This window comes from Grammomys surdaster, unplaced genomic scaffold (assembly GCF_004785775.1).
Source record: "Grammomys surdaster isolate TR1022 unplaced genomic scaffold, NIH_TR_1.0 126189, whole genome shotgun sequence".
NCBI classification, from domain to species: domain Eukaryota; kingdom Metazoa; phylum Chordata; class Mammalia; order Rodentia; family Muridae; genus Grammomys; species Grammomys surdaster.
In genome coordinates this window covers 1742063-1748866 of record NW_021620995.1, presented here as the reverse complement: position 1 = coordinate 1748866, position 6804 = coordinate 1742063, and positions in this window count along the sequence as shown.

Below are 6804 nucleotides of genomic sequence, written 5' to 3'. Positions count from 1 at the left end.
GGTTCCCCTCGCCCCCACGAATAACTGAGACCCGCAGGTCGGGTCAGTTGAACACAGAGATCCACTTTGTACCTGAGAATAGGAAACAAACAAGTGCAATTTGGAGCATTTTTAGAAACCATGACTCAGAATTGAAAAAAGTTCAGAGAATCAGTCATAGTGAACATGAGAGCAAGACAGTAAGAAGAAACTACAAGATACATTTAACAGGTGTTTGTGCTTAGATATGGAAATTTACAGTGAAAGAGTGTTAAGTCCTTTTAGGCAGATCACAGCTGAAAATGGGTTTGGAAATTGATAGCCCTCAGCCTGAAATCCATTGGTAGATCAACTTGTGGAGTCGCTTATTTGTCTTTTACCACTGTGGAAAATGAGAACAATGATATAACAATAATGTGCACAGTATCAATAGCCATGTCACTCTAGGAGAGTGACAAATCCAGGTAGAAAGACAATCCATTTACCCATACTAGTTTCAATACTGCCTGCTTGCTCCCCATACTCCCAAGGCAAAACGTATTATCAAAAAGATGTAAAAAATAAACATATAATATTAAAAACTGAAAAGAAAATACCAGCCAATCTACAAATCAAACAAATAGAAGAGTGCATATCTCTTATCACCAGTCTTAAAATCTGAGAAAATGTGTATGGTATTTTTTTAATCGTAAAGGCAAATAAATGCTTACCAAGACCTATACCTCCAAGAGTTATCTGAATGTTAGTAATTGATGAAGTAATAAAGGTGTGGCAATAAATGTACAAACTAAGAAATTCATGATAACTAAGACATCACTGCAGAAGAGAATTTAAAAAATACTAAAAACAAAAAAGAATAAGTTCTCAAAGATGCAAACACATAAAACTACATGTTACATGAAAAGAATTTATGAACAAGAGAAAGCTATGAATAAATGACTCTATTATGTCAAAAAACGGTATGCTATTAAGCAAGTCTTACACTAACAAAGGAGGGAAAATTGAGCAAATCAAAATGCAACCAAACCAAAAGAAAAAACAAAAACAGGAAAACTGAAAGATTAGGAAGCATCTCTCAACAATAAGCCTAAATTTAAATATTTCCAATAAAAATAAAGACATTTAATTGATGCATAGACTAATATAATGGATCCAAGGTGCTCTTGTTTCTAAGAAACAAGACTCATAGGTAAAAATATCCACACATTGAGAATAAAAGGATCGGTGATAATACATTAACTGGGTGGAGGTAAAAAAAAATAACTAAGCTAAAAGAGCACTTATGATTTCTAAACGCTAGACTCAGAATCATCAGAACAGATAAAGAAACAACTTATAAAGGAATTGTAACAATCATGAATGTACATATACTAAATGATAGGGTTCCCAATTTTAAAAAACAAATATTAATAAAAGTAAATAATGTCTGGTTTTGATATAAATTGCATTGATTTCAGTACCCTTCTTTTATCTTTAGATAAAGCACTCTAAGTAAATGCTGTAAAAAAACTTGAAAACTAAACTCTACTATATGCCAAATTGACATAAAGGAGTACATTAAAATATTTTATTCAGCATATAAAGAATATACCTTCTCAGAAACCAATGAAATATTCTGTAAAAGAAACCACATTTTACGTTGCCCATCAACTCCTGCCAAATACAAAAAAAAAATGGAATGTATCATATATCTTATCAGAAGATAGCAAATAAAGCTAGAAATCAATAGCAAAGGAAACTATAGAAACAGCCAAATACATGGATGTGAACAATACATTCTTGAATCAACAGTGAGTCACTGAATAAATCATTGAAGAAATTTTTGAAAAGTAGAATCAACGGAGAATAAAAACACAATTTATGAGAATCAGTTTAGACAGTTTGAACAGAAAAGTTTATAGCTATGAAAACATTCATCAACACCCCAGAAAGATCTCATACCTAATATCATAGTGTACTTCAACATTTTAGAAAAGAAATAACACATCAAACTCAAAAGAATTGATGCCAAGAAATCATATATACCATGGAAGAAATCAATGAAATAGAGACTAAAATAAGAATTCAAATAATCAAACCAAGAGTGACTTTGAGGAGAACGGAAAGCAAGATTTATGAAACTGTAATAAAACTAACCAAAAGAAGCAGAGAAGACCTAAATTAATGTAACTAACCTGAAAAGAGAAATGTCACAACATTGCTCCACTACATTGTAAAGTATAACAGTTATTAGCAAAGAGTTTGAAGATATTTATTCATAAATAATGGGAAGTCCAGTAGAAACTGTTGTATTCTTAGATAGGCATGGCCAATACAAATGAAATCAAGGCATGCAAGGTAAGTATTTGTATAACAATGTGATTACAGTAATAATAAGACAGCTCTCTACTCCTCCAAGGAAAACTCTGACTAGAGATTCACAACCAAATTCTTACAAACTCTTAAAAGCTATTGATAGTGCTTCTTAATCTGTCCAATTCATAACATCAGCATACTCTCTTTACGAGTATAACATTGTACTGATAACAAAATGAATAAGAACATGCAAAAAGATGAAAGCTGTAGACCACTTCCCCTATTAAACACAAGATAACATTTTAATAAAAAGTTAAGACTTCATTTATTAAAATATTTTTGAAAAATACCATGTAACAGTTGTTTTTTTGTAGAGATACAAATTCAGATCTTCAGATGCAAATCAATAAGTGTAGATAATAGATTCAGAATTCACATCATCATCTAAGTTGAGAAAAGACATCCCACAAATCTCAACATCCCATCATCGTAAGTGTCCCAGGGAAACTTGGAACAGTAGGAACACAACTCACTATAATACAAAGCTTTATATGACAAACTTGCAGGCAACATTTTACTAAATGGGGATAATCTAAAGACCACTTCTTCTAAGACTTTAGAAAGGATAAGGATTTACACTCTTGTCATCCTTATTAACTATTACCAATTTAGAACATGGATCATAAGACAAGAAAAAAAACTCTTTATTTTTCTACTTTTTTCTTTTTATTCTTAGAGAGTTTTTTCTCAAGAAGGTTGAGAAATCTATTAATTGTATACTAAAAATATTTTGATTTTTCTTTTAGTAGCTTTGAATTCTACTTTTTTGAGAGGTGCATCAAAATGATACAGGTGTAGGAATGAACAAACAAGATATCCACACTAGAATCTTCTTTCAAAGTAAATTCTCCTGCTAACTGTTCCCTTTGGAAGATATAGGGTTGGACATTAGAGACAAGAAAGCAGCAACATCCTGACTGTGAATCTGTGTTTCATTCCCTCTTCGTTTGTAAATAGAATTTCAGTTCAACCTCTATGCAGAGAAACAAAGAAACCAAACAATATTAGAATCACACCCCTTTCCAAGATGAATACTTTCACAGTTCTCAGTTCCATTTTGAACCAGGAAGGATATAAAACCCCTTTTTAACAAACCTGCAAATAATCCATCCATTGAATACTGAAACAATATTTACCATGTCGTGTGTGTGTGTGCGTGTGTGTGAGTGTGTGTGTGTGTGTGTAAGTTAGAAATTGACATAAGATTTCTTCCTTAATTATTCTATAACATATTTTTAAACTGTTTGTGTATGATATTTTGCTTGCATGTACTGCTTGCATTGTGCACCTGGTGATCATGAAGACCAGAAAAGAATATCAGATGCCCTGAAACTGGAGTTACAGAGAGTTGTAAAACATTGTACCAGGAATCAAATCTAGGTTCTCTGGAAGAGCAACCACAGTGCTTTTAACCACTGAGACTTCTCATCAGCATTCACTGTTTTTTTTGTTTTGTTTTTTTTGGTTTTTGTTTTGTTTTGTTTTGTTTTTAAGAAATAGTGTCTCATTAAACCTGGACCTCTCACCCATTCATCTGTCCAGTGGGCCCCAAAATCTCCTATCTTTACCTCTATAGTATGAGGATTTGGGGGGCATGCTAGCAAGTCAGGCATTATATGTGGTGGGTGGAGGTCTAAACCCAGGCTTTCAGGTGTTCACAGGAAGCACTTTACCAACTGAGCCATCTCTCCAGTCTTCTCAGCAACACTTTAAACTTGAACATTCTCCTTTGCAAGACGATGTTTACTTAGTATCTAAGTAATGGGCTCGACCTTCATTTAATTTCCTCTGGGAGATCACTTAGGGAAAATTCTGTATGGGCTGCAGCATCTGGGTGAGTCAGAAAGTTTATTCAGCATCTGAGTGAGTCACAAAGCTTGTCGGGGACTTCCTGTTCGTCTCTACCTTGAATTCAGGCAGGTGTAGTCATTGCATGCCACCTTATCCCTTCAGAAACATGGGCCCAGACTCAGATGAAGGCTTCAAACACCAGAGGTTCAAAAGATTAGAGCCTTTAAGAGATTATTTGTATGACAGTATCTTATTGTCGTTGATTCACTGGCTCACTTCCCAACTCAGAAAACAGGTTTTCCATTGATAAAAGTCTACTTTAAGATAGATTTGGCCTCTTTTTCATCCATAGAATCAGACAGAAAACATGGCTTGTTATTGAAGTTTTCAAAGCCATTACATCCTCCCAGAAATTTTTTGAACTATCTTCATTACCTGTGCATACAATCTTGAATGATTTTGTTTCCATCAACACTGTATAAACTCATACATGTGAGTTCCCTCATTTGCTAATTACTACAGCCTTGTAGATCTACGAGTCTTGTAGAGTCATAGCCATGGACTTCAGAAGTGATTCTGCTCTAGAGTTTTCAGGTCCTCATCCTGCTTTCCGACTCCCAACTGTTCCTTGTTTCTGAATAAAGCTAGCCCTTAGGTTCTTGGGAGGCTTTTCCACACATGGAAAAACAATAGGTACATTTGCGTGTCATCTGTTTCAACTTCTGACAAAACAAAGTGAAGGTAGCCTCTCTTATTCCTGGCCCTGGCATCTTTTTCATGAGAGTTTTAAGGTCTATTTTAATTATATTCTTTCCCACTTCCTTAACTCCTAGCAGATTGCCCACTCCCTAGCCATTCGACTTCATGTTCTTTTTTCCTTTAAAACACCAACAACAAAAACAGCAGTAGCAATAGCATAATACAAAACAAAACAAGTCTGTAAAATTTTGGTGTCTGATTTTGCTGACCAACTACACTTGATCATGGTCTTGCACAGGAATATGCCTAATTTGTGCGATATGAATCTATTGGTAAAAGAGAAGAGTCCACAGATCTTTCTCTCACCAGAACTATTGTTTATAAATAGCTTCTTGTCTAGAGGTGTGACTTTATATTTATTTCTGCTCTTTTCTGCTGGGATTTTGTTCTTCTTGAGCTCAAGCATATCTTTTAATGCTTAGCCCTATGTGAGATGTCATTATTAACTCCTTTTCCACTATGTTCAGAGATCTATACAGAAGAGGTAGTGTAAAGACTATGAAATCCACAGCAAGGAGAAAATTGAAATAAAGGTGAACAAGCAAAAATTTTTCTAATCACTAGAAAGCATGTGTACATACAAATTCACAGAATCTGTAACAGCATGCACGTGATTTTTTTTAAAAGATCTTAAAGATTCCTTTAGAAAATTCTCAGAACTGATAAATAGTTTAATAACCGAAATAGAGTTAACATACAAAAATCCATAGTCTTTCTCTGAATAAGTCATGAACATGTCCAGAAAAATATTTCAGAAAAAAAGTCACAAATGTTAGATGTCAAAGATAAAGATCAAGGTAAGGCTACCAATGAGCCCAACCAGGGAAAATGAGAGCCTCTCCATTGAGAATTGTAGACGCAGCAGGGATAGACAAAGGCATCACAGATAGAAGTCATCCCATTTTCCTGGACTAGCAGAATTAATACTGTGAAATGGCTATGCTAAAGAAGACAATCTACAGATTCAATTCACTCACCATCAAAATTAAAATTGTATAGAATACAAAACAAATCATGGAATTCATATACAGTACAAAATAATCTTAACAGCCAAAAGTACCCTAAACAGGAACATCAACATTAGAAGTAGCACAATGAATTACTTCAAGTTAAATTGCAAAGCAACGATAAACTCATAAAGCAGACATTTCGATTAGAGGACCCAGAAATAAATCCACATCACTGCAGCTGCCTTATTTTTAATGCTTATCTAGAAGATATATTGAAAAACAGGAAGATTTGAACAAATACTTCCAGGAAATTTGGTTAACAAGTGTGGAAGAAATTCACCTCACACAAAAAAGCTTCAACATGAATCAAAGACTTTACTATACAACATGCATGCTAGAAATTTCTAAAGAAAAAAATGTAGAAATCCATCACTGTACAAATATAGTCATGGACTTTCTTAAAAGGCTAACACAGTAAATAATCTCATGAATTAGGATGCTTGGTTGAGTGATATTAAAAAGTCAATACATAATAGGGAATACAATTATCACAGACAGCATGCATAATCTCACATATACATATACATATACGTATACATATACATATACATATACATATATATATATGCTGCTACAAATTGGATTGTTTAGGAGGGTTTCTAAATAATAAATACAAATGACCAATAAACATTTGGGAGGGTGTCCAAATGTTTAACTACCAGAAAAAATGAAAATTGAAATTTATCTTATGAAATGCAAACTGGTAGCATAACTGTTAAGGATAGTATGTAGGATTGAAGAAGAGGAGGAAGAAGAGGAACAGGGAAAAGAAGAGAAGGAGGAGGAGGAAGAACAGGAAATGACACCTAGAAATAGAATTCCCATCTTATCCACCTATGCCATTATATTATTATGTTTATACTTTGGACTCCATTTTAACATATCACAAAGATAGCTGAAAATATATCCT